General features: G+C 32.0%; 1 protein-coding gene across 1 annotated transcript in view; it reads left to right on the top strand.

Moving 5' to 3' along the window:
* The window catches only part of LOC139488621 (proto-oncogene tyrosine-protein kinase receptor Ret-like), a 75277-nt gene that overhangs the window by 17812 nt on the left and 42989 nt on the right, over positions 1-14476 (top strand). The window lies entirely within an intron of this gene.

Genomic DNA, 14476 nt, shown 5'->3' with positions numbered 1-14476 from the left:
TTTTTTCAAACTGTTTCATATACTTTAATCCAATTTTATTCCTCAAAACATGAAAATTGTCAATGAGTGAAAATTGGCTTAAAACTAACGAGGTCTACTCGAAGATAATAATTGGTACATAAGGCAACTACTAAATTTGTATGCCAATGTACTCTTTAGAATTGTAGGAAATTCAGACATAAATATGCCTGCTGTTTGACGTATATTACAGCAGAACAGACGTAGAAGATGCTTATAAGGAAACTGTATCTACATGTATATATTAGCTTGTTTGTCTATTTCAAGTAGATTATTTACATTCAAATGAGCGTCAATCCTGATTTAGAGTAATTTCTCGCAATTTGATTGGCTGATATTGTCCTAATAGCCATGTTCAAACATTTGAATAGAAAGGGATATAGCAACAGTACCACTGAGACTCTACTATGGGGGTCTGGACGGGTTTAACAGAGAAGAGTTTAATGATTGGCAAAATAATAAAGGAAAAAAAAGAGAGAGAGAATGGAAAAAATATGCTAAAAAGAGAAATAGAAAAGAATGAGGTGGTAAAATATTGATATGTTTCGGAAAATCTGCATCGAAAAATATCAGTAATTTGGACATTGGACATTAGGACCTCTTCCGCGCTTCATACAAAATGTACTTCGGTCAACGCTTTTACACCCCAATAAATTTACAAAAAAGAGCATTCAATTCTTAAATAATATTGAGATATATGGTTTCTATGAACTTCATGGAGTGGCTTTAAAAATTGTTCTTTAAATGATATACAGATGTTGTGCAGTATTGTATGTTTGTAACTCTTTCAGTGATGCCTGACATAGTTTTGCAGTGATGTCTGACATAGTTTTGCAGTGATCTCTGACATAGATTTGCAGTGATGTCTGACATAGTTTTGCAGTGATTTCTGACATAGTTTTGATATTTCTGTTCGTATTTTCGTGGTTTAGATCCATTTTTAAGTTTTTTAACACGTGGATTCACAATTTTTCCGTATCAAGCATGCCAGGTGAAGGTTGTAATCTAGAATACTTATCGTACAAACTAATTCAAATCGGAATCATACTCTTATCTATCATATCACCAGAGCCCGCATGGCTAAATCGCAATATTTTGAAAGGTATAAATTACAGCCAGTCGTTACATTAGAAATGGTTGATTAAGTCCATATAAGGTTAACCGAACTTTAGAAGTATGTTATGAAATCTTTTTTTAATATTTCTCCTAGACGTTTACAAGACCCTGGTTTTAATTTTAATAATAAATAAACAAAAAAAACAGTCATTGAATGTGATGACCTTCAATAATTTCGGATACGTATGACCTTGAATAAATTCTGATACTAATGACCTTCAAATGTTGTTGAAATTATCCCAGTCTGCCTGTCTGATACGTAACGTATTTATTTGCTCTGTTTTGGTGGACAATAATTAACTGCCTTCGTTAAAACTGACAAGATAATGAATTAAAAGGTTCTGAGGGCAGAATGTATTGGCCATCAGTAAAAACTTAATCTAATGTTTCCTAATGTTCATGACCAGACTAACTTTTTCTCAGAAAAAGATATACACGAAGGAGAATGGTGTTTTAAGGTTTTCATAGCAGTCAATACAATGACATATCGTCCCTGTTTATGTTTTGTAATACGACGCTGTTTTTATTCTAAAAATAGCGTGTAAACATGAATGATAGTTCCTATTTAGATCTGTTGTTTTATTTTACTCAGTGGCGGATCCAGGGGGGGGGGGGGTTCCGGGGGTTGGAACCCCACCTTTTTTTTTGGCCGATCAATGCATTTGAATGGGAGCATATAGTTAGAACCCCCCTTTACTCTGGGTTGGGACCCCCCCCCCTTTTTTAAAATGGCTGGATCCGCCACTGTTACTGTAATGATATGCTCACCATATAACAACATGTTCATGATATTTGTTAAGATTAAAACAGTATGATGTGAACACTTTATGATGCTGATTTTACAAAATGATATTTTCTAAAACAAATTAAGATCAATTGCTTTAATTTTATGGTTGGCTGATTTTTGTATTTTACTTGCGAAAGCGCGTATTTTGTTGCAATGCTAGATGTATATTTAACATATACCAGAGTTGCTCAACAAAACTGGTACCATTTGCAAATACTGTACCATATTTCTGGATACAAAAAAATATATATTTTCTTAATTTCCAATAGCGGCTTTCATAAAAGACTGTACAAGTCAAGACAAGGCACATCGGACATAAATGGAAAGTTACGGTGGTGTAAATTATCGATAAGAGATAAAAATAGGTTGTTCTGTTTTTACAACTAAAACTTAAGTGTTATGTTTATTCCTCATTGAATTCAAAGTTTCAATTAGTATGAAATTCAAAACAGTGTAGCTGTGGCCATTGATTGACACATTAAAATCATTCATTGACTGGGACAATTTAGGTGAACGTTTGTATGTAACGAACAATGCTCACTATGTACTTTTTAAAGACACTTAAACTATGGGGTCACCAAAGGTTCTCAACACCTAAATAAAGTAATTCGAAAAATTAATCAGAAATAACACGATATTTTGATTTATATCAATTATATAAATCAAAACACAAAGGTTATTCCTGATTAATTTTTCGAATTATTTTATAATTAAAGGCGTTAAGAAACCTTTGTTGACCCCACAGTTTAAATGTCTATCGTAGGTACGTCATGAACAGTGGTTGTTACAGACAAACGTTCACGTAAATTGTCCCAGTCAATGGATGATTTTGATGGGTCAATCAATGGCCACAGCTACACTGTTTTGAATTTCATACTACGTGGTTTGAAATTACCAAAAAACTCAAGAAAAATTGGTTTTCACAAATAAGGGAGCAACCATTTAACATGCTTCAAAAGAGAAGGCGGGGTCATTGTTTTTTGTTGTATTCAGACAATTTTAATTAGCTTTTTAACGCTATACCAATCAAATTATTTGGTTGACAAAACAACACTATAAGGTTTGGGAAAAATCTTGATTAAAATTTTTTGTCCGCTGCTTGAAAAGATTTTTTTTCTTCATCAATGTTAGAATCAGAACATTTTTTTAAGGGAGCTCCCCTCCCCTAAAGTTAAATTGTCGTTCCCTAATGAACCCACATTGAACCCACATTTCCCAAGCATTTTTCGTGACGAAGTGCTGTTTCAGTCTGAGAATTGTTTTTATCATCACCTGTCCATTTTCCTTTATTTGTACAGATAAGAGATCTTGACGCAAAATCCATTACCATATGTGAATGCTAAGAAATTTATAGTCGATTCTGTGGTAAGGCTGATTATGTCGATATCTACAAAACTGTGGTCTGATTCAAAAATTATTTAAATTGTTGACATTTTTGAATTTCTATAGTCTTTAAAAATGTGTACTTCTGTCAGACTCTTATAAAGAGACCAAGGTCAGAATAATTGAAACCTTTTCCTAACAAGGTTAAAACTTGTAATAGTTGAAAACATTTCAAAGCAAGGGTAACACTGGGAATAATTGAAACCATATCTAAACAAGGTTAACACATCGAATAATTGAAACCATATCAATACGTCAAGATTATAACTGGAATAATTGAAACCATTTCTAAACCAGGTAAAATCTCGGCATAATTGAAACCATTTCCAAACAAAGTTAAAAACATTGGAATAATTGAAACCATTTCAAAACAGTATGATTATAGTATCAACGATTGATACCAACAAATTCTAAACGCATTCCTTCTATTATTTCATCCAATTTAAATGATTTGCATCAGTTTGTTTTTCTACTAATTTTAATGTTTGGCTTAATCAAGCTCCCGTATTGTTTAGCCACGTGGTTTAGCCGCCATTTTACTGTAATACAATCTGCTGTTCCCGTCTATGTATAATGTCGACGGCTTTTCTGCTTTAGATAGCAATGTTTATATAATTGAGTTGCTAGACATTATGTTTCTGAATTGTTTTAGTGATAACGAATTATTTGATATTTATCTAGAAAATGTAGATATACGGGAATATTATATTCCAATTAAAACATCGAATGCTATAAATGATACAATATTAATAGCATTTCTACATCGTTATATCTCAAAAAATAATATTGCCCTCAACAAAATGTATATCTAACATGAAGCCGTGAGTTTTGATATTACAGTGAAACCTGGCTAAACCGAATCCTGTATAAACCGAAAACCTGTATAAACCAAACATGTTCGTAAGCACCGTCATATCAAATTATGTGCGTTGTGAACCTCATAAAACCGAACTTCGGCCAAAACAGAACAAAACCTTAAGTCCCGAAGAGGTTCGATTTAAACAGGTTTCAAAGTACTTTGAGGCATGTACCAGAAGAACCCTGATATTTACCCTTAACATACTTCTGATTCGTTTGACATTTAACAGAAATTGGTAATTATTACAAAACTATCAAATAAGTCCTGATAACGTTTCTTTTGTAATGTCACCACAAACATAAAACACATGAAATATGATTCCAAATCGATGTGGCTTCTTAATTATTTTATCATGTTCATAAATCTCCAGATATAATGGCTAAGAATCACTTCCCACCCCACACGTGTGCAATGTTTGAAATATCCATACACCCACTAGACTTCAGATACGACATTTATCTGTGGAGTATATATATTTTAACTAAAATTCACACTTGAAAACGGCTTTTAACGAGAACTGAATATGAGTAGCAACCTTATCTAAAATGATATTTGAAACCCGAAGAATCACGAAAATTAAAAACAAAAAGCGCCATTTTTTCTTTTATAATCGATTTCTTCAGTTAACGGTATTTTCCAATTTTAAAGATCCGAAAGTGGCTTATTAGATATTGGCTTTTCGACCGTATCAAAAACATATATAATTAAATAGATTTTCAAATTAGAATATAATTGATATTTGCTTTATTAATTGTATATACATAAAAATGAGCTTTAACACATTAATTTTTTCAAACTTGAATAAACAGCTAATATTTACAATTAGAATTTGTTTCCTTTTTTTACCTGAAATGGTTTCATAGAAAATTTTGAGGAGTAGTTCGAGTATGTACACATCTCATTAAATAATGTATAACGATTAATGTTCAGGAAACGAAGCATGTGCACAGGAAGTATGCTTTTAAGTGGTAAATCGAACATCGTATCCCATAAACCTAGCATACGGATAGATCTACGTGCGTTATCAATTCTTCGAAAATAAATAACAATATTGAAAGTTTTAAGAAAACAAATTCATCTGTAAACCGACAAAACCAGGAATCGGAAACCCGTACAACTAAAAAACCGTCATTATTTAACAATTCTGACTTGGTACATGTAACAACCAGACTTTCTGTGAGATATGATATGTCTGAATATGTTTTAAGACACTTAAACTCCCAAGAGTATGAAATTCCATTACTGTTCTATCACTTCGATAATTTGTTAAACTATAAGAAAAGTTCCGGCAATACTCAAACAGCATTTGACTAAAATGACAAGGATATATATAAGTACGGAAAACAACAACAAAAAATAAGAAAGAAATATAGTTCAACAAAAAAGGAGAATAGATTAAAGCCATATTAAAAATATTCACGTACATATACAGCCTTGTTTTAAAAAAAACAGCCGTTATAAATTTTATCCACGACCATCCTGTATAACTTTTGAATCAGAATATTTCTAGAAACGTTTTTGTGGATTTCCATAAGAAAAGGCTTGAGACATTTCAGTCATAATACCTTGGCTGATTTTGTGTTTTGATCGAACGTTATTGATAACTGTTGAAGTAACAGTAGCAGCTTCAGGCATCTCACGTAGCGTATCGAATGACTTGATTGTTGTTAACACCATGGTCAATTGAACAATTTATTTAGGGCATTTGATGTCTCAATTGGAATTCAGGGACACTCGACATAAATGCAAATGACATTTTCCAGTATGTTTATATGTATAAAATTGAAGTAGTTTTGATTGAAAGTATTTACAACCTGTATTACAAGCTAACACTTGCATCATGTAATTATTAGAATTTGAAATCACAGCTTTATTTATCTGAATAAATAGGGTTGTTATTGCTTACATTCACTTCATTTGAACTCTGGTGGAAAGATATCTCATTGGCATTCATACCACATTATTTTAGTTTTATTTGTATATGAGAACAGATTCATTAACGAATCGTTATTTAAACCATTAATTAGTACAATGAACCTCTGCAAGTAAAATAAAATTATAAATAGCAATAAAAGAAGATGTTGGTTTGCACCACTAATACAGCAACGCAACATTAAAACAATCAAAAGACATCTAGAGGACAACGAACAGTTTTCATTGATGGACAGGTGACTTTAAAATCGTGTCTTAGACTAGTATATGAAGCCTGTAACAAAATAAATTGAACAAAAACTATCAAGGATTTACCATGTTAACATAAACATGAGTCGTAGAGTTCTGAAAAGGACAGATACACAGGTAACGCGCTCAACCAACGGGTTCTTCAATCATACTTTAATTCAAATATTTACCTCAACTCAACCCCCTGCATTACTGATTCGTCACATTGGACAGGCACATAAAGAATATTACGGCTATCGATATGTTTGTGAGCTCTTACAATGTATAGCTCCCTGCCCTATACTGAAACTGTGAGAAAAAACTGTAAAATCAGCTGAAAATAGTTTAACTCAGTATATCGATACGAAGCACAAAAACAATTACCATAACACTGCGCTGCTTCTGATTTTATAGGACATGTCATGCTAGTAAGTCAAAATTAGATTAGTTTTGTGAAAAGGAAGCTTAAGGTGCATACAGACATCAAGTCTTCATGACATGTTATTATCTCAGCCACTTGTGATCTCAAACGAAGACATGAACATCTGACAAGAGTATTACTCATTAGAGTCAAATATTTTCTAATGTGTCTTTAAAAAGCAATGAAATCAAATTAAATTTCGTAATATGTAGAAAGCATCATTCAAACGTTTTATTTCCAATAAAAAAATTCTTTCCTTGACATGACATTTTTGACATAACTACTTAAAGCCGTTCCGTTCAACGAACTGCAGCTGTTTCTCTAATTGTAAAAAAGTTAGATTACTAAAATGTAATAAAATTGGATTTCCTATAGTGTAAAAGTTCAAGGTAAGAATCCTTTGCCATTTATAATAGATTAACTAAATATTTAAGGACAATATGTATTAAATTATACGTTAACAAATATGTAGAATCTCTTAGTTCAATGGCAGATTCTTTGTAATACTTGCCGCTGGACTTTAAACATTTATTCTATTGAATATAGCCAGAAATATGGAACTTCTTTTATCGATGTGTTCACAATTACATGTAGGAGGACGGCGAAACAGTGCATTGTAAATTACTAGGGCGGACTTTGAATTTCTGAAACTGATCCGTTCATATATCTAACTAAAAATGAAAATAATATACTGTGGTCAACCACATATCATAAAACCGGAAGGAAATTGAAATAATTGACGAAATATAGTAAACTCCGTGTGGGACCATTTGTGTCGTCGGATTAGCATTTCAAGGCCTTCTATGGATCTCATGTCACGCGTGTCGTATCTAGTAGAAAATGTCACGATCAGCAACAGTCATGACAATATTCATTGATTGGTTGATTGGTCGATAGGGCGTTGCCCAAAGTCGATCCAGCAACAGTAAAAATCAATAATATCTGAAGAGCGCTATCGGATGTTTGAAATCTAATGTTGATTTAGTAGCGTTTACAGACCTTTTATCTTACCTCCGATACAGATACTCGATCGGTACCAAGTTCCTTAAGGATTGGATTCGTTTAAGATGCGGTGATAGAGAGAATTGAATGTGAAATATCGTATTTCTGTTTTATTAGTGCTTTTTATTCCATTCTCAATTTTATTTTGGTCTCTTGTGGAGAGGCGATTCATTGGCAATCAAATCACATCTTCCTATTTTCATATGAACGATCGCCACCTCTTTATTGTTGTCTTCATCTTATCTAAATACTAGAAGATAACATGGTGCAAATAAACAACAAACTCCAAATGAGGTATATTCAAACAAACGAAATCCATTTGCTGTCTTTTTAGTTATTTTTGTTTTAAATCTTTTTAATCAAACAAGATACCGGAAATACATGTGATTGTTTTCTAATCTATTTCGTCTTTGATCAAAATTTAAATCTAGGGTAATTAGAGAAAAAAAACATTTTTCCGTTCCATTTCTATGTAAGTTGTTGATTCAGCAGACAGAAATAGTGTTCTAATAACTGTAAAGTATAATTAATATTGATGTGACGTTATTGATTGGCATTCCTCATGTTCATTTCATACTAAATACTGAAAGGGATTTATGTTCTACAATATGACAGGTTGCACTCTTATTTCCTACTTACGATAATTTCACATTCCTGTACATTTATTACATGCATTTTTGGAATATTTGCTGTATAATTCCATTTGGTTCAGTAGTCAATTGACCTAAGAAGTAAACATACCTTGAAATAATAACGTGGCATTGTTTATTTTCTTTTTTTCTGAATATATTACACTATTACAGAGGTTTTGGTTCATTCAGTGTTATTTCTAATCTAGCTGAGACAGTGGAAGGGTTGAGGTAAAGAGAAATATCGACGCTGTATGTGTCTTTCATCTAGGTATGGTTTAACGCCGGACCTGTCGACTGAAGTCATTTGAAAACTCACAAGTTGTTGGTTAATCTAGCTGAGACAGTGGAAGGGTTGAGGTAAAGAGAAATATCGACGCTGTATGTGTCTTTCATCTAGGTATGGTTTAACGCTGGACCTGTCAACTGAAGTCATTTGAAAACGCACAAGTTGTTGGTTAATCTAGCTGAGACAGTGGAAGGGTTGAGGTAAAGAGAAATATCGACGCTGTATGTGTCTTTCATCTAGGTATGGTTTAATGCTGGACCTGTCAACTGAAGTCATTTGAAAACGCACAAGTTGTTGGTTAATCTAGCTGAGCCAGTGGGAGGGTTGAGGTAAAGAGAAATATCGACGCTATATGTGTCTTTCAACTAGGCAAGGTTTAATGCTGAACCTGTTTGGACTCATTTGAAAACGTTTGTTGATTATAAAGTTGCCAAAACTGTTTCAAAATATGCCAAAAAAGGAGGTGAAATATACCTTTGCAAAATGAAAAAAAAACAAGACAAAAAGATAGACATTATTACACATAATACAATAAGACAAATAAAGACTGAGCAACACGAACTTCACCAAAATAACCAGGATTGTCCCAGATGCTCCGGAAGGGTACATAGATTTTGCTTCACATGCGACAACCTAGAAAATTGTACTTTTTTCTATCAGATCATCGATAATTGTCTATTCCTGGGCACGCCAATTATGAATGCTATAAAAAGTCCACATATCTGTGAAGAAAGTATTTTGCATTCTATCAAGAAATCTACAGTGAAATGAAAGTTCTAAATTTTCTTTCCAAATGTAATTTTAAGCAACAACTGTCGAACTTGTCGTTTCAATGATCTTATTACTCATTTACACCAAACCGCAATTTCTAATAACTCTCTGAAAGCATGAAGAAAATGTTGTTTCCTATAGTGCATACAGTCAATAACCACATGATTATCTCTATTGTTAAACTTTTATAGCTTTCAAGAAATTAAGAAATTGCTAATGGCCTAAACAAAAATTCTTCCGTTTTCGTTTTTGTTTTTGTTTATCTTATAAAGTTCATGTGCACTTATATCTAATATAAAACAATCAACTTTAAAATTCATAAGTTATTATGGATTTTTACTTAAAGTTTTATCTTTGTAATACTTTTGATCACTGAACATGTCTAATATATGTATGTACGTATTAGCACACCAGGTTGCTGATATAAAGAACCAAAAACAGAACTGAATAAGACATAGTATTTTGTAAACTAAAAATTAAACAAAACTAACACGTAAGTCAAGAGAAAAAGGAGAGAGATTGAAAGAATAACACAGGCTTTTTCTTTTCTACCCATCTGCCACTAGAGTCAAATAAAATCTGTCTAATGCAGTTACTACGCAAAAATGACATGTACATTTCAAGAACAATTCTTCAGAGCCACCAATAAACAATCGTCTCGCCACTCTATATTTTTAACGGTCCATTCTTACAGCATAGAAATACATTGAGTTAAAATATAATATCGGGCATTAGTTTCAATTACAGAACGGGAAATTAATATCCACATTTAGTATTTTTATTGGAAATGTACAATTTTTCCACTTTATGTGCTATTACGAAAACTATTTCAATATCATATATTGGTTGCTTACATGTATTAAGCAGAGAAAAAGATACACTATGATTAACGTTCTCTTCAATCCTTAAGAGTGCGTTTGTCTCCACTTCCCTTTGTATTTGTGTTTACTCATGATATCCGATAATCAGCCTAATACTACATAAAAGAACGCATATCAAAGACCCGTACTTAACACGTACATTAGTATCGTACTGTAAAATTAAATCAGAAAACCATTTCGCTACTCATTAGATTTTTGTTTAAAAGTACTTTACATCAGAGTTTCGCCGTAGTTTGCATGCAGACATATCTATATATATTAGCTGATGTTTTTGTATTTAACCGAGTCATGCATTCTATTTGAAAAAGCTTTAATTCAAACTTCAAATTAAATTTCAGACATGTCAAAGTAGTCTAACATTCAGCGAAAATTCAAACTTATTAAACAATGTCATGCAAAATTTACTATCATTGAAACATTAAATTTTCAAGCATCAATCACTTATGAATCTATTGCAGACGAAACGCACGTCTGGGGAACAGATCTTTTAGGCTGGTACCTTAGATGAGTTTATTTACTTTTAATAATTTACCTCGCATTTAATAGATTACAAGTCCAGAAACAGGAAATAAACTATATACATATCACGCATTCCTTAATTTCAAACGAACATATATTTTATAAGTCGACCTTATTGAACTGATGAGGCGAAATTAGACTCAATTTAAAGGGATGAAATGGTTTAATTGAATAATTGCGTCTGTTGCATTGTCAAGTGCAAGAATCCCAATGGATGTTGCGTTATAATGAATCCTTTTTCAATTTCTAGTTTAATGGGTGTTTTAAATATGCTAATTAAAAAACAAAGATCGATCGGGGACTAGGTTGAACAATTATTTATTTGTAAATGAACAGTGTTTCATTGTAATTGGAAAAAAACAACATTCGACCTAGTTTACAGACTTGTCTATATTACCTTTTTATTGTATTTTAACAAGATCAAACTCGCGATTTAAGCCTTCAACCTATATAGACATACCCAGTACACATGTATATAGGTGGAATGAAGAAAAAAACCGCCAACATATTGATTGATAAATTAAGTGCAGCTTCAAACCAATTCAGCCATTTTTATGCAAGAACATCACTATCATTTTGTTATGTGGCTGGCTAAAATTCAAATGAGAAATTGTGATTCTTGTTGTTGAACTCCTCAGACATTACAAAAACCATTTTGAAATTGATTTTTGGACATATAACTTGTCTGACATACATATAACTGTGATTTTCACCCATTTTGTCTTATATCTTTTGCGGAATTCCTTTTGTAGGTGGCTGAACTAGACACAATTCAATCAATGGTTATGCTCATGTATCCCCTTAGGATCAATAAACCTGCTTTATGAATTGGTCTAAATCGGCATTATATTATCTGTTAATTTACCCTTGTCACTTTCTATATGCCGTTGAACAGCAACTTACAACATATTATTTCCGATAAATTTTAATTACATTATTGCATGGTTGTCAGGAACATCTGGGAAAAATAGAGACATCGCATGGAACATGTCATTCTAATTCCGTATAGAAAAAGACATCCAATAAAACATATGATCCCTTATGGAGACAAACGCAAATATTTATCACATGGAAATTCAAAAATGAACTAGTGTTTGGGTTACAGAATGTATTTCAGTGTTTTCATAATTTAAATGGTGCGTTAGTTAAGTCATCATGATAGTTTTCTACATAAGAAAATGCCTGCACTAAGTCAGGAATATGGCAGTTGTTATCCATTCGTTTGATGTGTTTGGGCTTTTGATTTTGCCATTTGATTAGGGACTTTACGTTTTGAATTTTCATCGGAGTTCAGTATTTTTGTGACTTTACTTTTCACCATGATAATGGTTATTGAGATGTTTCAAAACAAAACTGAGAAAAATTAAGAACAAACGGAGCATTTGGAATTTACAGTAGATTTCAGTTCATAGAAATGTTTGTACTATATCATAATTTGATTGGCAGAACGATGAATTATTTGTTTCAGTTATTTATGTTTCAAATTTAAATGAAAACAACTTTTATGTTTGAAAACATCACAAAATTAACCTGCCAAATAATTACTAGCTCCGCCCACATAATAAATGTAAAATATTTTAAAATTTTGTTCTTGCACTCTGCGCAAAATTTAATCAATTTTCAGTATGTTAAGGATGTACTAACTAAAGGTAAAATAAAATAAATCAAGAATTCAAAATTGATACTTTAAGCTTGAAAAGTATTAGTTAAGGATCAAAATAAGTTAAAATTTTTGATAGGTCATGGAGCTCTTTTTCGAGATATATGATTTATAAAATATGACGGGAAAAGGCTGACTCGGACTTTTACCTTATATTTGCATTGTTATTAATTGGGTCTCAAATCAATAGAAAGAAAATCAAGAATCTGCTTAAATTTTGTCAAATGATTTTTTAATGAGATATTAAGTCTTATGTTAAAAGATAAATAGGTGTTATGGGGCAAATTAGTTAACCTTGTATCGTATGGAAAACACCAAGGAGTCCGAATATTTGACACGTATTCAAAAACCTCACCTAAGTACATCCTTAGGTCCACAAAACAAAACATAAAGAATTAAAGACTAAGCCCCACGAATCCTACCAAAACAACGTCTGGACAAATACGGCATATAAGTTATACATTGGCCGCATTTGTCGGTCTTTTAGCTTCTTTTTTTTTTTTATGTTTTTACGTTTTGCTGACCTTATCTTTGATTTTTAGTGGTGTTATTACCAATGTTATTTCAACTGACCGGGCGGAGCTTACGATTTAATTTGCATTGGACAGTCTATTTGAAGATGTGTGCGATAAGGATGATGACCGTTACAATTATAATTGATTTCTAATCACCTATCAGTGTCACCAAACGGATATATACACACAAAATGAGTGTATTATATGGGTCGAATAACTGGACACTTCATTGATGAGTTTATCCTGACACACCGGTCTATGGATGGATTGTCTTAAATGAGCGAACCGGTTAAACCCCGCCCAGTCAAGTGAAATAAATCAAGTAATATCAATGCTGACAGTAGTTATAGAGGAAAACAATTATGGATATTACACTATTACATTTAAAATAATACCTTTATCATGCAATTATTGTGACAAGTGTTACATTTCAAAAGTATACATATGATTACAAACTTCGGACGCTGTTCACATTCTTTTAAAAGTTATTATATAGACGGAAAGATATTAGATAGCTTGTCTCAATTTTTCTCAAATTAGTTCTTCAATCCTCTCTAGAGATTTGAGTACACGATTTATCATATTAGTTACAAAAGTATATGATATAACATTGAATTCATGACGTACATGATCATTTCGTTGTAAGAAATATGATTGCTAACATCACAGTTTTCATTTCCTATTTATACATTATATATCATAACATTCATTACACATAAATGGGTACGCATATATACTCCTTGTGAAATGTTATCTAAATGAAAACTATAGCTTTTGATATGTATATAATTATCTGAATGACGATGTTCTCTCATTCATCATTAAACCTTTTGTTAGACGATACAGGAACACTTTTCAGTTGTTGAAACTATAACATGTACATAAGAAAAGGGAACTGAACATTTCCATCAAATAGTATTGCTAAGGATTATATTTATATTACTATTGATTCATTATAAATTCGTGGGGTTACGCTTTTCGTGAATTTCATTGGTAAAGGTAAACCCCATATTTAAATAATTTACAAAGAATCTATTTTTTAAGGCTTGTAATCAGAATTTGTCAAATCTACGAAATCAAATATAACCGAAGACAAAACCTCAATCCACGGAAAATTGATACCACAAAAAATATATATTGTATATAGAATCAAGACTTCAAAATATATTATCGCGCTCAATGGAAAGAAAGCTTGTAGTTTATTAATTCATTACACAACATCGCTTCACACGCGAAAACAGCAAAGGATTAACACTAGTATTAACTGTTTTTAATCGCAGGGTTACAGTGAAGTATTTTTTGTTGACTGGTATTTGTTGCAGTAACAACTGACCACATTGTTGCGCATCTGAAAAAATTTGGTTCGTTTACGATAATTACAAAAAATGTACCACCTTTGCAATTTACTTTGGAACACCTCTAATTTAACAATAACTATAATGGGATTGTTACTAACAAAGTTCACA

Source organism: Mytilus edulis, chromosome 9 (genome assembly GCF_963676685.1).
Source record: "Mytilus edulis chromosome 9, xbMytEdul2.2, whole genome shotgun sequence".
In the NCBI taxonomy this organism is placed as follows: domain Eukaryota; kingdom Metazoa; phylum Mollusca; class Bivalvia; order Mytilida; family Mytilidae; genus Mytilus; species Mytilus edulis.
Note: the sequence above shows the minus strand (reverse complement) of the source record. Positions and strands in the feature narration are given on the sequence as shown.